The sequence below is a fragment of the Protopterus annectens genome, chromosome 5.part0, assembly GCF_019279795.1.
Source record: "Protopterus annectens isolate FY-2018-M chromosome 5.part0, PAN1.0, whole genome shotgun sequence".
NCBI lineage: Eukaryota > Metazoa > Chordata > Ceratodontiformes > Protopteridae > Protopterus > Protopterus annectens.
This window is the reverse complement of record NC_056735.1, coordinates 375,374,657-375,398,634: the sequence shown is the minus strand read 5'-3', so window position 1 is coordinate 375,398,634 and position 23,978 is coordinate 375,374,657. Positions and strand designations below refer to the sequence as shown.

Below are 23,978 nucleotides of genomic sequence, written 5' to 3'. Positions count from 1 at the left end.
GATGGGACCGCGTCCCTAGCACCTTGTCCCGGGTGGCCTAACGGAACAGACTCCTGAGAACAGTGGAACCAAAGTTAGCTCTATGCCTAGAAGCTAAATCCAACTTATAATGAGAAATGAAAGTGTGAGGAGTAGCCCAAGTAGCCGCTGCACAAATGGTGTCAATAGGCAGTCTGTCTTGGAAAGCTAAAGTAGTAGCCAAAGCTCTGGTGGAATGAGCCTTAGGTTTATCAGGCAGCTTTTGATGTCTAATCTCATATACAAGGGAAATCAATGATGTTAGCCATCTGGATAATGATACCTTTGAAACTGAAAGTCCCTTTCTGCTCTCCGCATAGGAGACAAACAGTTGATCAGATTTTCTGAACTGTTTAGTTCTATCCAAGTAGTACCTCAATTGACGGTGAACATCCAGGCAGTGTAATTTTTGTTCAGACCTATTGGAGTATTCTGGAAAAAAGACTGGTAGATCAATGCTTTGATTCAGATTTGATGTCGAGACCACTTTAGGCAAAAAGGACGGGTTAGTTTGTAAGGATACTCTGTCCTTATGAAACAAAAGATAAGGAGGACGACAGCTGAGTGCTTGAAGCTCTGAAACTCTTCTAGCTGATGTAATAGCTACCAGAAAAAGAGTTTTCCATGATAATAATTTTAAAGAACAGGAAGCTGCAGGTTCGAAAGGGGGAAGAATCAAAGAAGCAAGAACTAAATTTAGGTCCCAAGGAGAAGGAGGATTTCTTATAGGAGGTCTGAGAAGAAAAACTCCTTTCAAAAAAGCTTTGCAGAGTTTGTGGGACATTAGGGCAGATTCAGAAATACCCACATGAAAGTTAGAAATAGCTGCCAATTGAACTTTAAGTGTAGAGGAGATGAACCTGCATGGAAGAGTTCAGCTAGAAAATCAAGGACTAGTTGGATGGAAGCAGTGAAAGGATCTATGTCCTTTCCTTGAGCCCAATATGTGAAGCGTTTCCACTTACTCAAATAAATCTTTCAGTGGAAGATTTATGGGAAGCTATCAATATATCTCTAACAGAGTGAGATAATTGAGGAAGCCTGGCTAAGGTTGGAACTGGAGGAACCAAGCAGTGAGGTTCAGAGAGGGAGGGAGCGATGAAACTGACCCGACTGATGGATCAAAAGATCTGGAACTAGGTCCAGATTCCACGGTCGCTCAAGAGAAACGATGTAGAAAGGGGAACCACACTTGTCGAGGCCAGTAAGGAGCAATGAGGATCAATGAGGCCTTCTGAGCGATAGCTTTCTGTATTACTTGAGAGATCAGTGGGAAAGGAGGAAATGCATACAGAAGTCCCGGGCCAAACTTGGACTAGAGCGTCTCTGCTGGGTTGGCCTGGTAAAGGGAATAGAGTGAAATATTCTCTGCACTTGCTGTTTTGGGGAGTAGCAAAAGATCGCAGCAAGGCTGACCCCACTTGAGAAAAATTTCTCTCACTACAGAGTCTTTCAGAGACCACTCGTGAGGCATGAGTATAGCTCTGCTCAACTTGTCCATAATATGATTGGACTTCCCGGGATGTGCGTTGCTATCAGAAACCGCTGAGAAGAAATCGCCCATCGCCACAGTCTGAGTGCTTCTCGACACAGGGGGTATGATCTGGTTCCGCCTTGTTTGTTGATGTACCACACTACAGACATATTGTCTGTCTGGATTGCAATTGTTCCCAAAGGAAGAGAGTCTTGAAGGGCTTGCAACGCTAAAAGCACTGCTCTCATCTCCAGAACATTTATGTGCAAGTGGCATTCGTTTGGTTGCCATGTGCCCTGGACTGTCCTGCCCTGATAATGCCCCCCCACCTGATCAGGGAGGCATCCGTTGTCAGAGTAGCAACCGGAGGAGGTGGAACAAAGGGTCTTCCCGACAGGAGCTGGGGGGAAGACATCCACCACATGAGATGCTTTTTGCACGCTTGCGTGATCATAATGGTGTGAGACATTGGAAGTTCCTGGTATGACCATTGAGTAAAAAGCATCCACTGAAGGATCCGCATGTGGTATCTGGCTAATGGAAGCAGAGGTATGGCCGCTGCCATAATTCCCAACACCTTTAGAACTAACCTGGCTTTGATTCTGTTGTTGTTGAGAAGGAGTGATACCAATTTGTGAATGTCTGATATTCTTTGATGTGTTAGCCTTGCAGACATGTTTATTGTATCTAGATTTGCGCCTATGTAGGTAATAGTACGACAAGGTGACAAAACAGACTTTTCGCAATTTATTGAAATACCCAGCTTTTGACAAACGCGAAAAGTGTAATCTCTGGCCATCAGAAGGAGATGCTTGGTGGGAGCTGTGAGGAGCCAGTCGTCCAAATATGGAAACACCTGGAATCCTTGTCGTCTCAGGTGAGAAGCTACCACTGCCATGCATTTGGTAAACACCCGGGGGGCAGTGGTGAGACCAAAGGGCAGGGCCCTGAACTGAAAATGACTGGTTCCCAGCCTGAAGCGGAGGAATCTTCTGGAGCATCTGTTCATCTTTATGTGATAGTACGCATCCCGAAGGTCTATAGAGCACATCCAGTTTCCTTTGCCCAAAAGGGGAAGGATGGATTGCAGCGTGACCATCCAAAATCTTGTTTTCTTGACTGATTTGTTCAAGACACTGAGATCCAAAATTGGTCTCCAGTCCCCTGTTTTCTTTGGAACTAAAAAGAACCTTGAGTAGATTCCGGATCCTTGCTGGTCTGCTGGAACTGGCTGAATTGCTCTTTTGCAAGCAGTTTTGAAATTTCCAAAACTGCTAGATCCCTTTGAGCGGGTGGAACATCTGGAAGGGATTTTTTTTGACTGATTTGGAAAGCGAAGAAAGGGGATAGAATAGCCTTCGAAATGATGGACTGTACCCATTTGTCTTGAGTCAGGGATAGCCAGGCTTCTGGGTACAGTGACAATCTTCCCCCGACTGCCTCCGAAGATGGGCAGTCGGGCAACACCTCAGGGATGCTGAAAGGGTTTGTCAGGGAAGGCTTCCCGATTGCCCTGGTTCTGCGGACCCCCCCTGCCCCTAGGGCGACGTCTACCATTGTTATTCCCACCTCTGCCTCTGGTGGGAAAACGACTCTGTGCGTCAGGCGAAGTCCCTTGAGATTGTTTACGGAACCACATCTTTCCACCTTTCTGGCCTTTGGGGTAAGGCCTGGAAGGAGTAGAAAAACGGACTCCGACGGCAGCAAGGGTCTTGCCATCAGTCTCGCACCTAGTCAAGGTTTCTTTCACTTGAGGACCAAAGAGAGATGATCCATCAAACGGGGAGTTCGTGAAACACGCGTTGAACGGGCCCGGAAAATTGCATAGCCGCATCCAGGCATCCCTACGTAAGGCCACACCTGTCCCTGCGCCTCTGCTCCCTCCTTCAGCCGCGTAAGAAAGAAGGCGCATGGAGGAGTTGGTTATGGAATTAAGGGTAGCCAGCTGCGTGTTCATCTTATCTTGGAAACCCGCAGCTGTAGGGTCCTTTATCATTTCACTCGCTTCCTTGATCAAGTCCCTTTGAAGACGAGTAAAATGGCACAGGTAGTTCAGCGAACGCATGGTAAATGTCGCTGACGAGAACATCCGCTTCCCGTACCTATCCATGGACCTAGATTCCTTGTTAGGTGGATGGACAGGTACTGAAGGATCAGCTAGCTCCTTCTTGGTGGCAGCAGCTACCACCATAGCATCCACAGAAACTCCTTTTGTTAAAAATTGTTTGTCTGCTGGAGCTGTTATGAACTTAGAGGGTCTCCTGGGAGTGGGGTCCACTGAATCAGGAGCCGTCCATGCCTTCTTAGCAACCACCTGCATGAGGGGTCGAAGGGGGACACCCAGGAGGTGCAAGGACGAGAGCCAACCGCCTCAAGATACACAGATTCGTCCTCCGAAGGGTTCAGCGCTGGCCAATTTCCCTCTGTTTCAGGATCTCCAGAATGTCTGCAAATGAGACATCTTCAGAAGGGGAACGGGGAACCCTCAGAATCATCCAAATCTGTGTCTGGCGTGATGGACTCAGGTGAGTCAATGTGTTTCCTCTTACACTTCCTCTTCCGAGGGGCTCTTCTGCCAAATCAGGAGAGGCCTCGAAGAGGATGAAATCCCACAGGGGCTCCTGAGGAGCTGGCTCTCTGCGGTCCGGGATGATGGAGTGAGTCGACTTAGCCTGAGGCACCATAGAGGGAGGCGGACGGAGCCGACTGTGGAGTAGAGCCAGGCTCTAACACACTCCGCATGACCTCGAATGCACCCCTGTCAGGCAGAGCCAGAGGTCCCCGCTCCGAAGCTAAGAACCCCCTCGGCACCGACAGTGATGGCTCCGAGGCCGATGTCGGAGCCAAACTCACCAGCGCCAAGCACCGAGAGGGAGAGGGGGTCGGACAAGGGTCCGATGCCACTCACCCCTCGGAGCCGACGAGGGAAGTCCGCGCCGAGATTCTTCCAAGGAAGAAAACGGAGCCGACGGAGCCGAAGACAATTGTATCGGCTCCGACGCAATCACAGTCTCGGTTCCGACACGACCCGGCTCCGAGCTCAAGAGAGTCGAAGGAGGAATATGTTGATGGACCGGGGCAGGCATCGACTGATGAGTCGGGCTCTGAAGCATCTGGGCCAGTGCCTCGGACTTAAGTAGTCGACTCACTACCCTCTGAAGGTCATGATCCGACAGCCTCGATGACCTAGAGGAGTGAGATCTTTGGCTCCGTTCAGACAGCAGGGGAGATCCTGGAGCCGAATGAACGGAGCCAAGAGATGGTGACCTGGACCTCTTCCTAGTTGTCGGCTCCGAAGGTCTGGTCGGAGCCGACACGGGAACTTCTACTACCTCGGCTCCGGCCGGAGCCGAGGGGGGCACAGAAACTGTGGACTGAGGCTTATCGGCTCCAGCCGGAGCCGATGAAGGCAGAGGTTGAGAAATCTTAGGTCTCGGCTCAGTTGCCGGAGCCGAAGACCTAGATGCCTTAGAGGGCTTCCCTGTTGAAACAGACAGGGAATCCTCTGGCTTGAGTAAGCCTCTGAGAATCAATTTATTCTTTCTTTCCTGCAGGACCATGGGGCTGAAGCCATGGCACACAGCACAGGAGTCCTGCAGGTGCAAAGGCCCCAGACAATAGACACAAGAAGTGTGAGCGTCTGTCAGAGACATTTTCTGACAGCACGCATCACACTTCTTGAATCCAGAGACCTTTGCTTCTTTAGACATTTTTATTTGAACAGGTGTACACAAACACGCACACAAACACACTAGTTACACCCTGTCAAGTTAAATTATAATAAAAGCAGTACTAGAATTTTAAAATAAAATAATGCACACACACTCCATTAGGGAAGGAAAGGCCTATAGGCCCAAGGGAAGAACCTAAGGTTCTTGAGGGAAAAAAACGGAAATTTTTTGGAAGGGAATAAAAAGTTTTCTAAACTACACTAAACTAAGTAAATATATTAAATTAAGGGGTTTTTAAAGACTAATTTCAACAAGAAATAGTACTCACCAAGAACCGGTAGAAAAACCAACCTCGAAGCTGTAGCGGCAAACGAGATCTGAGGTAACTCTCGCCTAGCATTGTGGGATATAAGGGGAGCCTCGAGCCGGTGGAACCAACTCTCGAGCTTTTAGAGTGGCCGAGTCGGAGCCGAGGTTGGCTCCGAACCCATCCAGCAAGAATGAAGGCGAGATAGACAACTTAACATAGTACCTTTAAGAAACGCTTTGCATAGCATATGAGACATGACACTGAGGCCACATTCACCTATATGAAAACTAGATATCACTGCCAGTTGAACTCTAATGGTAGTTGCAGCTACACTCTCATTGAATAATTTTGCTAGGAATTCTACAATGGAATTAATGGGACAGTAAAGGGATCAATGTGGTAACGAGAAACCTATAATGAGAATCTTTTCCATTTGCTTCTATATATCTTTCTCGTTGACGCCTTATGAGAAGAGATTAGGATGTGTTTAACAGATGAAGAGAGGTTAGGAAACCTGGCTATGGTTGGAATCAGAGCAGCCAAGCTGTCAATTTGAGGGTCTGAAGGGAAGGATGGAGCATTCCTGACACATGAGTCAAAAGGTCTGGAACTCAGTCCAGAATCCAAGGCTCCTCCCGAAGATGCGGCCACAGGAAGAAGAACCAGATTTGACGAGGTCAGTATGGGGCGATGAGTATCAAGTCCCTTCCCAAGCCACTGGCTTTCTGAAGAACTTTGGGTATTAATGGAAAGGGAGGAAAAGGACAGAGAAGACCCGAGGGCCAATCATGAACAAGTGCATCCCTTGGTGACTCCCCCGCAGGGGGGATAAGGGCAAGGTAGCTGCTGCATTTGGCATTCATGGATGTTGCAAAAAGGTCGCAGCAATGCTGGCCCCATTTGCAGAAAACTTTTCCATTACCTCCTGTTTTAGGGACCACTCATGAGGCATCAGAATCACTGCTGAGTCTGTCCGCTATCATGTTGAATTTCCCCAAGATGTGTGTTGCTATCAGAAAATGTTGAGAGGAGGTCACCCACTGCCATTCTCTCAGAGCCTCTCGACAAAGTGGGGAAAATCTGGTTCCTCCTTGTTTGTTTATGTACCATATAACTGACATGTTGTCTGTCTGTATGGCAATAGCTCCCAGCGGAAGACAGTCCTGAAATGCTTGCAATGCTAGAAGCACTGCTCTCATCTCTAGGACACTGATGTGCAAATGCACTTCATGATCCTGCCAGGTGCCTTGGACTGTCTTTCCCAGATAATGCCCCCCACCTTGAGAGGCATCCATGGTCACTGTGGCCGCTGGTAGGGGAAGTACAAATGGTCGACCTAGTGTCACATGAGTGGAGTAGAGCCACCAGCGAAGGTCTTTTTTGCAAGTTTCTGTTATCATTTTGTGGAACATCGGCAATTTCTGCATCAACCACTAAGTGGACAGTAGCCACTGTAGAATTCTCACGTGTAGATATGCTAAGGGGATCAAGGTTATTGCTGCTGCCATGGTCCCTAAGACTTTTAGGATTATCCTTGCTTGTGCTTTTTTTCTTTGTGAGAAGGTTTAGAACCTGACGTCGTAGAACTTGAACTCTTTCTAGAGGAAGTCTGGCCATCATATTTGCTGAATCCAATTCTGCTCCTATAAATATGACATGCTGAGAAGGCAGCAAGGCAGATTTCTCATAGTTTATTGCAATTCCTAGGTGACAGCAGAGCTGCAAGGTGGTGACTCTTGTTTTTATTAGTAGATGCTCGGTGGTGGCGGTTAGGAGCCAATCGTCTAAGTATGGAAACACCTGGAATCCTAGACACCTCAAGTGAGCTGCGACTACTGCCATACATTTGGTGAACACTCTGGGGGCTGTAGTGAGGCCAAAGGGCAGAGCTCAAAACTGGTAGTGACTGGCTCCCAGACGAAAGCGTAGGTGTCTCCTGGATTGCCTGCCCATTTTTATGTGGTAGTACGCATCCTGGAGGTCTATCAAACACATCCAATCATCTTGTCCCAGAAAAGAGAGTACTGACTGCAGTGTTACCATCCGGAACTTGGACTTTCTTACTGATTTGTTTAGATTGCTGAGATCCAGAATTGCTCTCCAGCCTCCTGTTTTCTTTGAGCTAAAAATAATCTTCAGTAACTTCCAGATCCTATTTGGTCTGTGGGGACTGTTTGGATGACTCTTTTGTCTAGCAACTTTTGAATTTCTAATGTTGCCTGTTCTCTTTGACTGGGTGGAACATCTGGGATCATTTTTATGTTTGGGATGGGGAAAGAAAAGTGTATGGAGGAACCCCTGGATACGATGCTTTGTACACATTTGTCTTTTATTTGTTGCCAGGCTTCCAGGTACAAAGATAAGTGTCCCCCCAACTGCCTCCAGAGATGACAAGGCGGGCCTCCTTTCAGGTGTGCTGGAAGGGTTTACCAATAAAAGATTCTGTGTTGCCCTGATTCTGCTGACCCCCTCTGCCACGTGGTTGGCGTCTTTCATTACTACTTCCCCCTCTGCCCCTGGGGGAAGATTCACTATGTGTGTTCTAGAAAGCTCCCTGACATTTTTGAAGCAACATTTTTTCACTTCCTTTCTGACCTTTGGGATATGGTTTGGTAGGTAGGGAAAAACGGACTCCTACAGCAGACAGTGTCTTTCCTTCTTGCTCACACCTGGTTAGTGTGTCCTTGACTTTGGGCCTGAAGAGAGACGAGCCGTCAAACGGGGCATTCACAAAGGAAGATTTAAAGGGCTCCATGAAGTCACACAAGTGCATCCAAGAATGTCTCCTTAGGGAAATTCCTGTGCCTGCTGCTCTACTCGCTTCATCTGCTGCATAAGAAATCAGTCTCATGGAAGAGTTGGCAACTGAATTTAAGGTAGAGAGCTGAGAGGAAACTATCCAAAACACCTTCAGCTACAGAACCTTGGAAAGTATCTCCTAACTCCTTCAGGAGATCTCTCTGTAATCTACTAAAATGGGTTAGGTAATTCAGCGATCTGAGGGCAAAAGTCACTGAAGAAAAAATGCACTTTCCATATCTCTTCATCGTACGAGACTCCTTGTTCGGTGGATGAACAGAAGAAGATGTCTCTGAGAGTTCCTTCTTGGTGGATGCCAACGCCACCACCATAGCATCTATTGGGACTCCCTAAGTTAAAAAGGTTTTGTCTGAGGGGGACATGATGAATTTATTTGGCCTCCTAGGAACAGGTTCCACTGAATCTGGAGACTTCCACACCTTTCGAGAAACTCGATCCATAAGCTTGTCGAAAAGTGGAGACACCCAAGTGGAGGAAGGGTGAGATCCAAAGGCTTTCAGTTACACGGACTCCTCTACTGAAGGGTTGGTGGACTTCCAGCCGCTACTCTGTTTAAGTATTTCCAAGATGTCTCCAGAGGAGAAATCATCAAGAGGCGAATCTTCAGCTTCATCGAGGTCAGAAGTGATGGACTCCTCCGGGGAGTCTAAATGCTTCCTCTTACATAACCTCTTCCAAGGGACTTCCTCAGAAGGGTACTGTGGAAAGATTTCAGAAGAGTGGGGGGGGGCCTGTGGGGCATCCTGAGGCCTAGGATCTCTGTGTCCCTGTGAAAGCGAGGATAGAGAGGCAGACACCGGTGCTTTTGGGGGAAGAATGTCCAGAGATGACAGTGGAACTGCCTGTGGAGACCGTTCTCTCATCACCTCAAAAGCCCCCTGCCCCTGATCTGAGGATATCCCTGGATCCGAAGAGGTTGAGGGAAAGCCGAGATCAAGGACGATGGGCTCGAGGCCGATGTAGGAGCTGAGCTCACTTGAACCGATGCCCCAAAAGGCAACATCGGATCCGAATCACCTCCAGCTTCCAGACTACTCAAGTTCAAATGAAGCAGAGGACATCGAAGCAACGGTCGGATCCCAAGATCCTGATATAGGTCTCAGATCTGAAGGTTCCACTAGAATCAGCTCAGGACATTCCGGCTCCGAAGTCCGAGGTCGGATCGGAGGAGGAATTGGAGCAGAAGGGGAGGATGTGATCAGATCCGAAGCTCTTGGGGTTGGATCCAATAATAACTTGGCCAGCGCTGGTGTCCTTAACAGCCTCTGTACCACTCGATTCACGTCGTCATTGGATAGACTCCTGCAAGACCGAGTCAAAGGGGCTGGAAACTTGGAAGACTGTAGAATGGGTGACCTTAGAGTTGGGAAGAATGGCTCCAAGACTGGAGACCAGCTCCGAATCTCAAATTCTTTCGGGACCGAGACAGATGGTGTCAGGGTTGTAGACTTTTCGGATCAGATAGGCTTTGGATCCGGTGTCGAAATTTTTTCACCTTTTTTGATGGCTCCGATGGAGCACTGGATGAGAAAGATCTCTTTTCAGACTTATTAGACTTTGCAGTACGAGATTTATTAGATTTTTGCAAACCCAGACCTTCCTGTATTGCCTCTGATAAGGGTTTTTTTAACAGTCCTTTCAATATTAATTTGTTTTTCCTCTCCAGGAGAGCTCTACAGCTAAAAGAATGACATATAGAGAAAGACTCCTGGAGATGGACAACTCCTAGACAAGAGACACAAACTGTGTGTCTATCAGTCAATGACATTTTTTGTCCACGTTCTTCACACTTTTTGAAACCTGACTGTTTCGTATCCTTAGAAGACATTGTAACAGAAAGGAAGAAAATAGCTAGAAATGTTGTAATATATATATATATATATATATATATATATATATATATATATATATATATATATATATATATATATCTATACATATTTTTTTTATTACTTTAAAACAGATATAAGAACTTAAGGATTAAAGGAGACCACAAGTCTCTAATTTAAACGGGCTATGTCCAGGAGACGGAAAGGGCTAGGGAAAGAAGAAAGTCCTCTAACTTAAAACAGGATAAGGGGAAGGCAGTTCTCTAACTTAAACAAACTGTCTATAAGGGGCACATTGAAGAGAAAAAACAACCAGACTAAGAGCCCTCTAACTTAAACGGACTAATTAAAGTTTTATGGAAGAAGCCGGAAGAGGGAGAACAAGGCCAAATGAAAGACGACGGCCAACCAGAAAATAACCACAACAAATGGAAGTAAACTATGTAGCACAAAAACTACTATTTCTAACAAATGACAATGGAAATCAGTAATCTTTTACAGTAGAAAATATTATAAAGGTTACATTTAGCCAGAGCTAGTAGAATGAGCACCCAATCTTGTTTAGTGGCAAACATGATCTGGGGAGATTTCCTAGTGCATGCTGGGATAGGGTTTAGCCACAAGCTAGTGGAAGACCTTGAGCTTGTGTATAAAGGCTGAGTCGGATCAGAGTATAGGATCAGAACCCATCCTGGTAAGAATGAAGGTGAGATAGGACAACACATTTATAATAATAAATTGCATTGCCCAAGGTATTATACTGTATGTCTGAGACAAAGATTGGTGTAGGGCTTTGGAAATCTCTCTTTTTTGGTGTTTAAGCAGCTGAAGAAAAATAGGACAGGTATATGTAAAGCAGTATAAAAATAGTCATTGGATTTAATATTTAGGATTATTATTGTTTTCTTTATAAAATGTGTGTTTATAACTTTATATCAGACACTTCCTTTATTGATGACTATTCTGCAAATTCCACACAGACTTATCATGGTTTGTTTTAGTGCAGTAACAAAAGAATTGTGTGTATGCACTTGTATGTGTGTAATTCCATAGGTTAGTACTAGGCTATCTGCCCTTGTGAGCCATTTTAAGCCTAGCCATATTTCCCATCCCAAAGGTTAGAAATAAACTCTCTACCTCATGTGTATGAGAAAAACCTAGTATGACTTCAAGTGTCAGAAGCAAATTTATTCCAAGATTCATTTATTTTACATCTGTTTACCAGGAAAGCCCGACTGGGCCAGAAACTGACCATTTTCTGCAGAGGACTGGGGAAAAAAGCTCCACAATCATAATCTTTCAAAAATCAAGTAAAGATATTTTAAATTAAACAGTATCATATTACATTGCAAATCATCAAGTAAAGACACTTAAATCACAAAGTATCAAGTTGCACTACAAAAAATGAGTGAAAAAAATGTAATGAGAAGAGTATAGAAAAAGAAGTTATGTACTCAGCATAACATTCCATGTTTGTAGTCCATCTCGCCCTTCATTCTTACATATGGGTTTGGAGCCAATCCTCGACTCCGACTTGGCCGATTACAAAGCTCGAAGTCTCTAAATTGGCTCGTGGCATGGTAGGTATCCCATAATGCGCTAAAAATCCTCAGATCTTGTTTGCTGCTGTCTACAATATTGATACAAAAGTATTTCCACAAGGAAAAACAATAGATGAAAGGTCTCCAACTCTAAGGAAGATAGACATTATCTTGTCTCCAGATCCTCCAAGGATACATGGATGGGGGTAGGTAGGTGGGTTCGTAAGAATGAAGGGAGAGAAGGACTACAAACATGCAATGTTATGGGGAGTACATAGCTTCTTTATGTTCTGTAGTCCTATCGCGCCTTCATTCTTACATATGGGACAGCGTCCCTAGCACCTTTTTCTTGGGTTGCTCATGGGTATATACTCCTAAGAACTGTGGAACCAAAGGAAGCTCTACCCCTGGAGACCAAGTCCAATTTGTAATGAGTAATAAAGGATTGAGGGGTAGCCCAAGTTGCTGCTGCACATATACTGTCCATTGGAATTCTGGCTTGAAAAGCGGCAGATGTGGATACAGATCTGGTGGAATGAGCTTTAGTTTTAAATGGGAGTTTTTTGCCATTAGAAGAGTAAATAAAAGGTATGCAATTTGAAATCCACTTTGATAACATTATCTTGAAGACTGGCATTCTTTTTCTTGTGTCCGAAAAAGATATAAATAATTGGTCTGATTTCCTAAACTCTTTGGTTCTATGTAGATAGAACCTTAACTGTCTGTGTACATCAAGGTGATGAAACTTATAGTCCGCTTTGTTTGTATGATTTGGAAAAGATACTGGCAGTTCAATAGTTTGATTAATATTTGATTGTGAACAAATCTTGGGGACAAAGGAAGGGTTGGTATGAAGGGAAACTCTGTCTCTATGGAATATCAAGTAAGGAGGTTTGACTGAGTGCTTGCAGCTCTGACACTCTTCTGGCGGACGTGATGGCTACCACAAAATGGTCTTCCATGAAAGGAACTTTAAATCACATGTATGTGAAGGTTCAAAAGGCAGTGAGGTAAGTTCTGAAAGAACAAAATTTAAATCCCAGGGAGATATAGGTTCTTGAAAAGAAAGTCTTAGTAAGGTAGTGCCTTTTAAAAATGATTTACACAATCTGTGAGCCATAAGATTAGGTTCATGTTGCCCCAAATGAAAATTGGAGATAGCTGCTAATTGAACTTTGATTGTAGCAGCAGCTGATCCCTGATGAAAAAGTTTGGTTAGAAATTCTAATACTAAGGGAATGGAGGCTGTGGTATGGATCTATGTTCCTAGCTTGTGCCCAAAGGGAAAATCTTTTCCATTTGCTAGCGTTCAATTTTCTTGTAAAAGGTTTATGAGATGACGTCAGGATATGTGCAACCGCAGGGGGGAAATCATGAAGACTGACTAGGGATGGAAGTGAAGCAGCCATGCTGTCAAGTTGAGGGTGTGGAGACAGGGATGGAACGTGCCTGACATATGTGTCAGAAGGACTGGTACTGGGTCCAGAGTCCATGGCTCATCTAGAAGGTGAGGCCCGAGGAAGGGGAAACAAATCTGACGAGGCCAGTAAGGAGTAATGAGAATCATTCTGTTTTCCAAAGACTTTGCTTTCTGGATAACGTTTGATATTAGCGGAAAGGGAGGAAAAGCATAAAGAAGTCCCGAGGGCCAATTGTGGACAAGTGTGGCTCTCAGTGTCTCACCCATAGGGGGGGAGATAAGGTTGAAGTAGCTGCTGCATTTGGTATTCATTGGCATGGCAAACAGATAGCAGCAGGGCTGTCCCCATTTGCAGAAAATCTGTTCCACGACTTTCTGATTCAGAGACCACTCATGAGGCATCAAGACTGCCCTGCTGAGCTTGTCGGCTATCACACTGGTTCTCCCGAGAAATGCGTTGCAACTAGAAAGTGTTGAGAAGATATCGCACACTGCCAAACACGCAGAACCTCTCAACATGGGGGTAGGATCTGGTTCCCCCTTGTTTGTTTATATAACATACCAGTGAAATATTGTCTGATTGGATTACTATTGTCCCTAGAGGAAGAAAGTCGTGAAGTGCTTGCAACGTTAGTAGCACTGCTCTCATCTCGAGAACAATGACATGCAAGTGAGTCTCATGTTCTTGCCATGTGCCTTGGACTGTCCTTCCTAGATAATACCCCCCCACCCTATCTAGGAGGCATCCATGGTCACCGTAGCAATAGGTTGGTGAGGAATGAATGGTCTCCCTGTCATTAGTTGACTGGACTGGATCCACCATCGAAGGTCCTTTTTGCAAAATTCCATTATTAAAATGGGATGAGACAGAGGCAGTTGCTGAAGAGTTCACTGGGAAAAAAGTAGCCACTGTAGAATTCTTATATGTAGTCTGGCTAACAGAACTAGGGTTATAGTAGAGGCCATGGTTCTCAGCAGTTTGAGCACTGTCTTTGCTTTGACCTTGTGTTGGGGAAGCAGGCTGTATATTTGTAGTCTTAGATTTTGCACTCTGTCTGAAGGAAGGCAAGCCATCATTGCGACTGTGTCTATTTCTGTGCCTATAAAAGTCGCATACTGAGAGGGCGACAATACAGACTTTTCCCAATTTATAGTGATGTCTAGCTGAGTACAGACTTGGATGATTGATTCCCTGGCTTGTAGAAGTAGGTGCCTGGTGGTGGCAGTCAGGTGCCAGTCGTCCAGGTATGGAAACACTTGGAATCCAAGACATCTCAAGTGAGCCGTTACTACCACCATGCATTTGGTGAACACCCTGGTGGCTGTGGTGAGACTAAAGGGCAGAGCACAAAATTGGTAATGACCGGCTCCCAGCCAGAAGTGTAAATGACTCCTTGATGCTCTGTCTATTTTTATGTGGAAGTACACATCCTGGAGGTCTATGGAGCGCATCCAATTGTCTTTCCCTAACAATGGGAGTATAGACTGCAGTGTTACCATTCAGAACTTGGACTTCTTCACTGATTAGTTTAACTTGCTGAGATCCAAGATGGGCCTCCAGTCCCCTGTTCATTTTGGCACTAAAAAGAATCTGGAGTAAGTTCTGTATCCTATCTGGTCTGCATGGACGGTTTGGATGACTCTCTTTTGAAGCAACTTTTGGACTTCTATAGTTGCTTGATCCCTGTGATTGGGTAGAACATCTGGGATTTTCTTGGTTAGATGAGGTCGAAAAGAGAAGGGTATGGAGTATCCTCTGGAAATTATTCTTTGTACCCACTTGTCTTGTGTGATGTCGTGCCAGGCTTCTGGGTACAAAGATAAGCGACCCCCGACTGGCTCCAGAGAAGCGCAGATGGTCCTCACTTCAGGAGCGCTGATAGGGACATCCACGAAGGGAATTGCGGTCACCCTGGTTTTGTGGACCCCCCATGCCTCTAGGGCGATATCTAACACTATTTTCTCCTCCTCTGCCTCTGGAGAAGGAAATCACCTTGTGTGTCTGGGAAAAACCTCTGAGATTTCTTGAACCACATTTTTCCCCCTCTCTGACCTTTAGGGAATGGTCTAGAAGGGACAGAAAAACGTACTCCCATGGCAGAGAGAGTCTTCCCTTCCTTCTCGCATCTGCTGTGTCTTTTACCTTTGGTCCAAACAGAGAGGAACCGTCAAGGGGGGTATTGGTAAATGCTGATTTGAAGGGATCCTCAAAGTTACACAAGCACATCCAGGAGTGTCTCCTAAGGGAAACTCCTGAACCCGCTGCCCTGCTCGCTCCATCTGCTGCATAAGATATCAGCCTCATGGAGGAGTTAACAATAGAGTTTAAGGTGGACAACTGAGCAGTAACCTTCTCAGGGACCCCTTCAGTTAAAGTACCTTGGAGAGTATCTCCCAGCTCTTTTAGGAGATCTTTTTGAAGCCTAGTGAAATGGGTGAGGTAATTCAGCGATCTGAGTGTAAAAGCTGCTGAAGAAAAAATATGCATCCTGTATCTGTCCATCGTACGAGACTCTTTGTTTGGTGGGTGGACAGATGAGGAAGTCTTCTTTGTGGCTGCTGCTGCCACCATGGCATCTACAGGCACACCTTTGGTCAGAAACTCTTTTTCCCTAGGAGCTGAAAGGAATTTGTTCTGCCTTCTGGGGACTGGTTCCACGGTGTCAAGTTTCCCACACTTTTTGACTCACCAAATATAACAGCTCATCGAAAGATGGAGACACCCAAGAGGCTGAAAGTTGAGACCCGAAAGCCTTCAGGTACATGGACTCCTCATCAGAAGGGGTGATGGTGGGCCAGCTGGAAGCATAAATGACTCCTTGATGCTCTGTCTATTTTTATGTGGTAGTACACATCTTGGAGGTCCATGGAGCACATCCAATTGTCTTTCCCTAACAGAGGGAGTATAGACTGCAGTGTTACCATTCGGAACCTGGACTTCTTCACTGATTTATTTAACTTGCTGAGATCCAAGATGGGCCTCCAGTCCCCTGTTCATTTTGGCACTAAAATGAATCTGGAACTTAAAGTTCTGTATCCTATCTGGTCTGTGGGGACGGTTTGGATGACTCTCTTTTGAAGCAGCTTTTGGACTTCTATAGTTGCTTGATCCCTGTGATTGGGTGGAACATCTGGGATTCTCTTGGTTAGATGAGGTGAAAAAGAGAAGGGTATGGAGTATCCTCTGGAAATTATTCTTTGTACCCTCTTGTCTTGTGTGATGTCATGCCAGGCTTCTGGGTACAAAGAAAAGCGACCCCTGATGGGCTCCAGAGAAGTGCAGCTGGGCCTCACTTCAGGAGCACTGATAGTGACGTCCATGAAAGGAATTGCTGTCACCCTGGTTTTGCGAACCCCCCTGCCTCTAGGGCAATGTCTACCACTATTTTCCTCCTCCTCTGCCTCTGGAGAAGGAAATCACCTTGAGCGTCTGGGGAAAAATCTCTGAGATTTCTTGAACCAAATTTTCCCCCCTCTCTGACCTTTAGAGTATGGTCTAGAAGGGACGAAAAAATGTACTCCCACGGCAGAGAGAGTCTTCCCTTCCTGCTCGCATCTGGTGTGTCTTTTACCTTTGGTCCAAACAGACAGGAACCGTCAAAGGGGGCATTGGTAAATGTAGATTTGAAGGGCTCCTCAAAGTTACACAAGCGCATCCAGGAGTGTCTCATCTGCTGCGTAAGATATCAGCCTCATGGAGGAGTTAACAATAGAGTTTAAGGTGGGCAACTGAGCAGTAACCTTCTCAGGGACCCCTTCAGTTAAAGTACCTTGGAGAGCATCTCCCAGTTCTTTTAGGAGATCTCTTGGAAGCCTAGTGAAATGGGTGAGGTAATTCAGCTATCTGAGTGTAAAAGCCGCTGAAGAAAAAATATGCTTCCTGTATCTGTCCATCATGCGAGACTCTTTGTTCAGTGGGTGGACAGATGAGGAAGTCTTCTTTGTGGCTGCTGCCACCACCATGGCATCTACAGGCACACCTTTGGTCAGAAACTCTTTTTCCCTAGGAGCTGAAAGGAATTTGTTCCACCTTCTGGGAAATGGTTCCACGGTGTCAGGAGTTTCCCACACCTTTCAACTCACCAAATCTAACAGCTCATCGAAAGGTGGAGACACCCAAGAGGCTGAAGGTTGAGACCCGAAAGCCTTCAGGTACACTGACTCCTCATCAGAAGGGGTGACGGTGGGCCAGCCGCCTCTGTGTTTCAGGATCTCTAGGATATCCACAAAGGAGATATCAGCAGTGGACGACCTAGGGGACTCTTCTGACTCCTTGAGATCAGTGTCAGAAATGATGGACACATCAGGGGAGTCTACATGCTTCCTCTTGCAAGTTCTCTTCCAAGAAGGCTCCTCAGAAGGGTATTCTGGGGAGGTCTCGGAAGACTGGGGGCTACTCAGGGGGGGCTCCTGAGGCTGCGGTTCTCTGCTGTCATGAGAGAGGGATGGTGCTGAGACACAGGTCGAAGCTTGAGGGGGAAGAACATCGGTACACTTGTGTAGAGCTGAAGATCTAGACAGCATGCTCCTCATCATCTCGAAGGCAGATCCCCCTGGCTCAGAGGACACCACCAGTTCCGAAGAAGCGTAAGTAGCCCCTGGCTCTGGAGCAATCAGCTCTGAGACAGATGTAGGATCAGTGCTCAGCCGAGCCAACGCACCGAGAGGTAGGCTCAGAACTGAAGTAATTTGGGACCAAGAGTCCCCATCGGGGCTGACTGGTGAGCTTCAGCTCCTAGACACCAGGGACGGTACTGAAGGTGTCGGAGAAGAACTTGGCCCCGAGAAAACCACTTGGGGTGCTGGAACTGATGGTTCCACGACAAACAGCAATGATAGATCTGGCTCCGAAAGATCGTCATGGCTCGGAGGAGGAACAGAAACAGGTAATACAGCCTTAGACGGCTCCAGAACTGATTCGGTCGGAGCCGACAACAAATTTGCTAGCACCGACGACTTCAAAAGTTTAAGCACCACCCTCTCGACATCCTCCTCAGAAAGACTCCTGGAGGATCTGAAAGACAAGGTAGGGGATCAAGATCCCTGCAAAATTGGAGATCTAAGTGTCGGGGATACCAGTAATAAGTCTTCTGACCGGCTCCAAGGTATGGATTCAGCTATAGGCTCCGAAACTGGAACTTCTATATCAATAAAGTACAGTTGTGTACACTTACCATAAATGTAGATGTTCGAGTGTATTCACTGTTGCAGTCATTACATTTGGGTTACCTGCCTGCAGGTAGCCCTCAGCCAGCTTGAATATCAAAGTCTTAGATCCCTGCATCGGATGCTGTCCTTTCTTCTATGACATCAGTTCGTCAGGGATATAAAACATGCACCCGATGCCATTACATCAGTTTTTTTTGCCCCAGATGTCAGGTGCTCCCATAATGGGAAGCAATTATGTGTTAGGCTACACCTCCAACAAAAAGCAAATACACCAGAAAGCTGTAATACACTAAATAAGAAGAAAGGTATAGCCAAGAGAAGTCAGGGGGCTGAAGGGAGGGTAACCAGGACTGCAACAGTGAATACACTCGAACATCTACATTTATGGTAAGTGTACACAACTGTACTATGTTCTTCGTGTTTCACTGTTGCAGTCATTACATTTGGGTTGATTCCCAAAGCTAAGGAAGTTAGAGAGCATTAGGACTAGCTATTAAGCCCTGCAAGACTGCAGTGGCAAAACCAGCTCTAGATTTAGAAAAAATAGGCATGAGGTAATACTTGGTGAAAGTATGTACAGAGCCCCAGGTAGCAGCTTTTAGGATGTCCCTGGTAGGGACACCTCTGAGAAAGGCTGTAGAGGTAGATGCAGCTATGGTGGAATGTGATCTTATCCCCATGTGGGGTAGGTTCTCCATGGTGCTTATAGCAGAAATTAATGCAATGGGCTATCCACTTAGAAATGGTTTGCTTTGAAATGGCTTTCCCCTCTGCCCCTGCAGCAAAGCCAGCTAGCAGCTGTTCAGATTTTCTGAGAGGCTTAGTTCTGTCCAAATAAAATCTAAGTTGTCTGCGCACGTCCAAAGAGTGCAGTATTCATTCTCCTTTGTTCTGTGGATTAGGGAAAAAAGAAGGCAAATGAATGGACTGTTTAAGGGCCACATTAGACAGCACCTTGAGCATGAAGGAAGGATTGGTCCTGAGGGACACCCTGTCTGCATGGAAGATAATGAAGGGCTGCACTGCCATGAGGACCTGTAATTCAGACACTCTTCTTGCTGAAGTGATGGCTAGAAGGAAGGCTGTTTTCCAAGAAAGGAATTTCAACTCTGCAGTTGCAGCTGGCTCAAAAGGAGGTAGAGTGAGCTTTTCCAATACAAAATTAAGGTCCCAGGCTGGAGTAGGGGCTCTCCTAGGTGGTCTTAAGCTTTTGGCCCCTGTGAGGAATTGTTTTAACAGGGGGTGAGAGAAGAGGGGTGGTGCAGTATTATAATGTACTGAAATGGCAGAGGCATGAATTTTAATTGACGAGAAGGAAAGGCCCTTGTGGAGCATCTCTGCTAAGTACTGAAGAATATGCGGTAAGCTGGCACCGTTGTGCCCATCCCCTGAGTCTGGATCCAGGAACAGTATATTTTCCACTTTTCAGCATAGGATTTTCTAGTACTAGGCCTCCTTGCCTCCAGAATGACATCTAGCACCTGCTTACTGAGGGATGCTATTCGAGAGCTCAAGGAATTAGCCAGGCTGCAAGGTTCAGGGTTTGCAGCTGAGGGTGCAGAATCTGGCCGTCCTGCTGGGACAGCAGGTGTCATGGTTCCAGCAGTGACATACTGTGCAAGACGGGGTACCAGTGCTGGCGTGGCCAGTCTGGTGCAAACAGTACTGTCCTTGGTTTGTGTTGTTTGATCTTTAGCAGAACTTTCGAGAGGAGAGGCAGAGGGGGAAAGGCATAAACTGAGAGGCTTTCCCAGGTGAAGGACAGGGCATCCACTTTCCAAGCTTGACTGCGGGAAGTCCTTGTGCAGAATTTGTCCAACTGGTAGTTCTGGGGGGAGGCAAACAGGTCTAAGACTGGATTCCCCCATTTGTTTCTCAAAAGGTTGAATATCTTTGGTTCCAGTTTCCACTCATGTGGGTCCATGAGATTTCTGCTTAGGTCGTCTGCCAGCGAATGTAGCTTGCCTGGTTAGGAATTGAGCTTGTAGGTGCACTTGGTAGCTCAAGGCTGTGCTCCACAGTGCCATGGCTAATCTGCAGAGAGGGCACGAGTGGGTTCCCCCCTGCTTGTTTATGTACCACATAACAGTGGTGTTGTCTGTCTTTACCAATAATTGTCCTGGAAGAATGTGGCCCTTGAAGGCTGTCAGGGAGTTCTGTACAGCTAACATTTCTTTTTGATTGATATGCAGGTGCATCTGACTCGGACTCCATTTGCTCTGAATGCACTGCCCTGCCAAGTGAGCCCCCCATGCATAGTCTGATGAGTCTGTTGTTAGGGTTTGGGCGGCAGGGGGTAGAGTGAATTGGAGCCCTTTGTTGTGGTAGCAGGCCTCTGCCCACCAGGGGAACTCTGTCTTTATACAAGGAATGATATGGATCATTGATTCCAGGTCTTGAGAATGTTGACACTATAGGCTTTTTAGATACCATTGTAGTTCCCTCATATGCAGTCTTGCATATGGAATTAGTAGAATGCAAGAGGCCATGAACCCCAGGGCTTGCAGGATTTTCCTTGCAGATAGCTGGGTCTTTGTGGCCAGTAGTTTGAAGTAGGCTGTTAAATAAACTTGTTTCTCTGGCGTGAAGCAAGCCATCTGGGAAGTTGTGTTCAAGCTTGCTCCCAGGAATACAATTTGTTGGCAGGGTACTAGATGAGATTTATTTTCGTTTATGGTGTACCCCAGTGAGGTTAGAAGTTTCTTTACAAATGCCAGATGTTTTAGTAGCATGTCCTGGCTTTCTTCCTGAATCAGACAATCGTCCAGATATGGGTATATTTCAATATTTCTTTGCCTGCAAAATGCAATGACTGAAGCTAGGCACTTTGTGAATACCCTGGGCACAGTAGATACGCCAAAGGGAAGTGCAGAGAACTGATAGTGCATGGAGCCTACTCTGAAGTGTAGGTAATTCTTGCAAGATTCCCTTATTGGGTTGTGCAGGTAAGCTTCCTTTAAGTCTAAGGTTGCCAACCAGGCATCTTTGCCTAGCATAGGAAGCAGCTGTTGAAGTGTTAGCATTTTAAATTTTGGTATTACCAAAAAGGTGTTTAGAATAGAGAGGTCCAGGATAGGACGCCAGTAGCCATCTTTTCTGGGTACCAGGAAAAGTCTTGAGTAAAAACCTTGTCCCCTTTCTTCTGCTGGGACAGGTTGAATAGCCCTGATACTTAGAAGAGAGAGAACCTGCTGTTGAGCCTCTGCCCACTGATTTGGGGCTACCGCTTGGGGTTGGTAAGGTGTGGAAGTGGAATCTGTATCCTTGGAAAACTATATTTAAAACCCATTTGTCCTGGGTAATGAGTTCCCATTTTTTTGCATGCTGGGCGATCTTTCCCCCAAGGGAGGAGGCAGTTGAGCAGGGCTTGGAAGGTTTAAGGTTAAGACATTGTGACATTTTTCTGCTTAGGCCTGTGAGCACCTTGAGACTGTAGCCTAGGTGGTCTGCTGTTCCTGGATTTGGACTGAGAAGGCCTGGAAAAGACAGGAAAGGACCAATTCTTGGAAGGCCAATGCCTACTAAATCTGGGAGGCTGTACTTGCAGGAAATCTTTAACAGTTTGCATAGATTTAGCTTTTTCCTCCATCTTTTTAAGTACTTCTGCTTTGTTGCTAAACAGGCGGTCTTGGTTTAAGGGAGCATCCAGTAATTTAGCTTTAACATGATCTGGCAAATTTTGCTCCTTAAGCCAAGCATGCCTTCTAAGAACAGACCCAGTGACAGCAGCCCTGCAAGATGCTTCTAAAGAGTCAAAACCACATTGCAAAGTATGTTTACTAACTTGTTCAGCAGAATGCATTAAATCCTGTAATTCTTTATTTTCAGCACAGTCAGGAATCAACATCATTTTCTGTTTAAGTAGTCCCATAATATGCTGCTGATACTTTAACATATGAAACTGGCAGTTTAAGGCCCTAATGGCCAAAGTAGCAGAAGTATACACCTTCTTACCCCATCTGTCCAAGGCCCTGGAATCTCTATCAGAGGGGGTAGGGTTTTTGGCAGTAGTAGCCTTAATGCCTTTAGGTCCTTGGGAAATGGTCTCTGGGTCCGCAGTAGGATTCTTGAAGAGGAACTTGTGAGAGTCAGGTACTCTGTAACACCTGTCAGGTTTCCTGGGAGCAGGAGGTAAAGTGTCTGGGGCCAGGCTAGATTCCAAGAAGGCATCATCTACAATGTCCAGGACAGGAGAGATAGCTAAAGGCCTGTGTTGAGGGAGGAGTAAGAAATCCCTACGCCTCTTTTTGGAGTCAGACTAATCCTGGCTTTCCCAGTGGAAATGCTCCCTAAGAGTGTGCAAGGTTTCACCAAAAGAAAAATCTTCTGGACGGGAAGCAGAGGGAATGGAGTCCTCTGCATCAGAATCCTCATAGGTAGATAAGGACAAATCCTGATAATCAGAAGAAACAGAAATTTGAGAATCCTGATCAGAAGAATCAGAAGGAAAATCAGTTCTAGGTCTCTTAGAGGGAGAAGGCTGGCTTCCCGTAATTAAAGTAATAAGGTCTTCAGCCATTCTTATTATTTGTTTTTTAGGCATATGGGCCTGACCATGCAGTTTGGACGTCAGTTTTCTAGGCATGGGTCGAGTTTTAGGCCTTGAAGAAGAAGATGGCGTCAGTTTGAAATGCAAGTCAGTAGGCTTGAATACACCCTCATAAGCCGGTGCCTGCACAGCGGCTCCGGACCCATCCAAGGTAAAGACATACGCAGGTTCCATGGTCGAAGAAGCATCTTGCAGCATACCAGTCTCTGAATGGGTCTCAGTAGAGGCCTGCGACTCTGAAGTAGCAGGTATCAGGGGCTGCGAAAACACCTCACTGAGTACCGGCGAACTGGTGACTAGCTTAACGGAAGTGTCGTCGGCAGCTTTGGACCTATGCAGTCTGTCTCTATCTTTACAGTTTTTCAGAATGTCAGTAGTCGGTTGGCTTACCAAAGCCATTTCTGGATAGTTAAACCGAGTACCAAAATAATTTGCTGCAAAAATAAACCAACGACAAGTAGTTCGGGGGTTTAATAAGGCACAAAACCGACAGCGAGGGACGTCATGGTCTGGGCCTAAGCAAGGAATGCAGTACGAATGAAAATCTTTATGAGGTATTTGCTTTCCACAGGTAATACAATTGTTAACTTTTACTGACATCGGTTTACAGCAAGAAAAAGGATCCCCAACGGGGTACTTAGCTTTTTTGAAGACTTCGGTTCTGAAACTCGAAAATGAAAATTCCAGGAGTTGGCCAACTGGCACTTGCAAACTGCTTCTGCTTCAGGCACCGCGCAGCAAGAAAAGACTGATGTAATGGCATCGGCTGCATGTTTTATATCCCCGACAACCTGACTTCATGTAAGAAGGGACAACTTCCGATGCAGGGATCCAAGACTTTGATATTCAGGCTGGCTGACGGCTACCTGCAGGCAGATAACCCAAATGTAATGACTGCAACAGTGAAACACGAAGAACATCCTCAACTGGCTCCGAAGGCAGAGGAGCTGAAGAGGTAGAAGGTTTTGTCAACTCTGGCAAATTTCTCTGGAGGTCCTGATTTGGCAGTCGGTGTAGGAGACTGTCTTTCACCAACCTAATCTTCTCTTTGTTTGAAGGAGACCTGGAATGAGAAGAGGAAGAACTAGCTAAATCCTCCACAAAGGAAGGTTTAAGGAGACCTTTCATAATTAGTTTGTTCTTCCTTTCCTGGAGAACCCGGGAACTAAAAGAATGG

General features: G+C 46.0%; 1 protein-coding gene across 1 annotated transcript in view; it reads right to left on the bottom strand.

Moving 5' to 3' along the window:
• The window catches only part of ARL6 (ADP ribosylation factor like GTPase 6), a gene marked incomplete in the record, with an annotated part of 560,842 nt that overhangs the window by 105,845 nt on the left and 431,019 nt on the right, over positions 1-23,978 (bottom strand).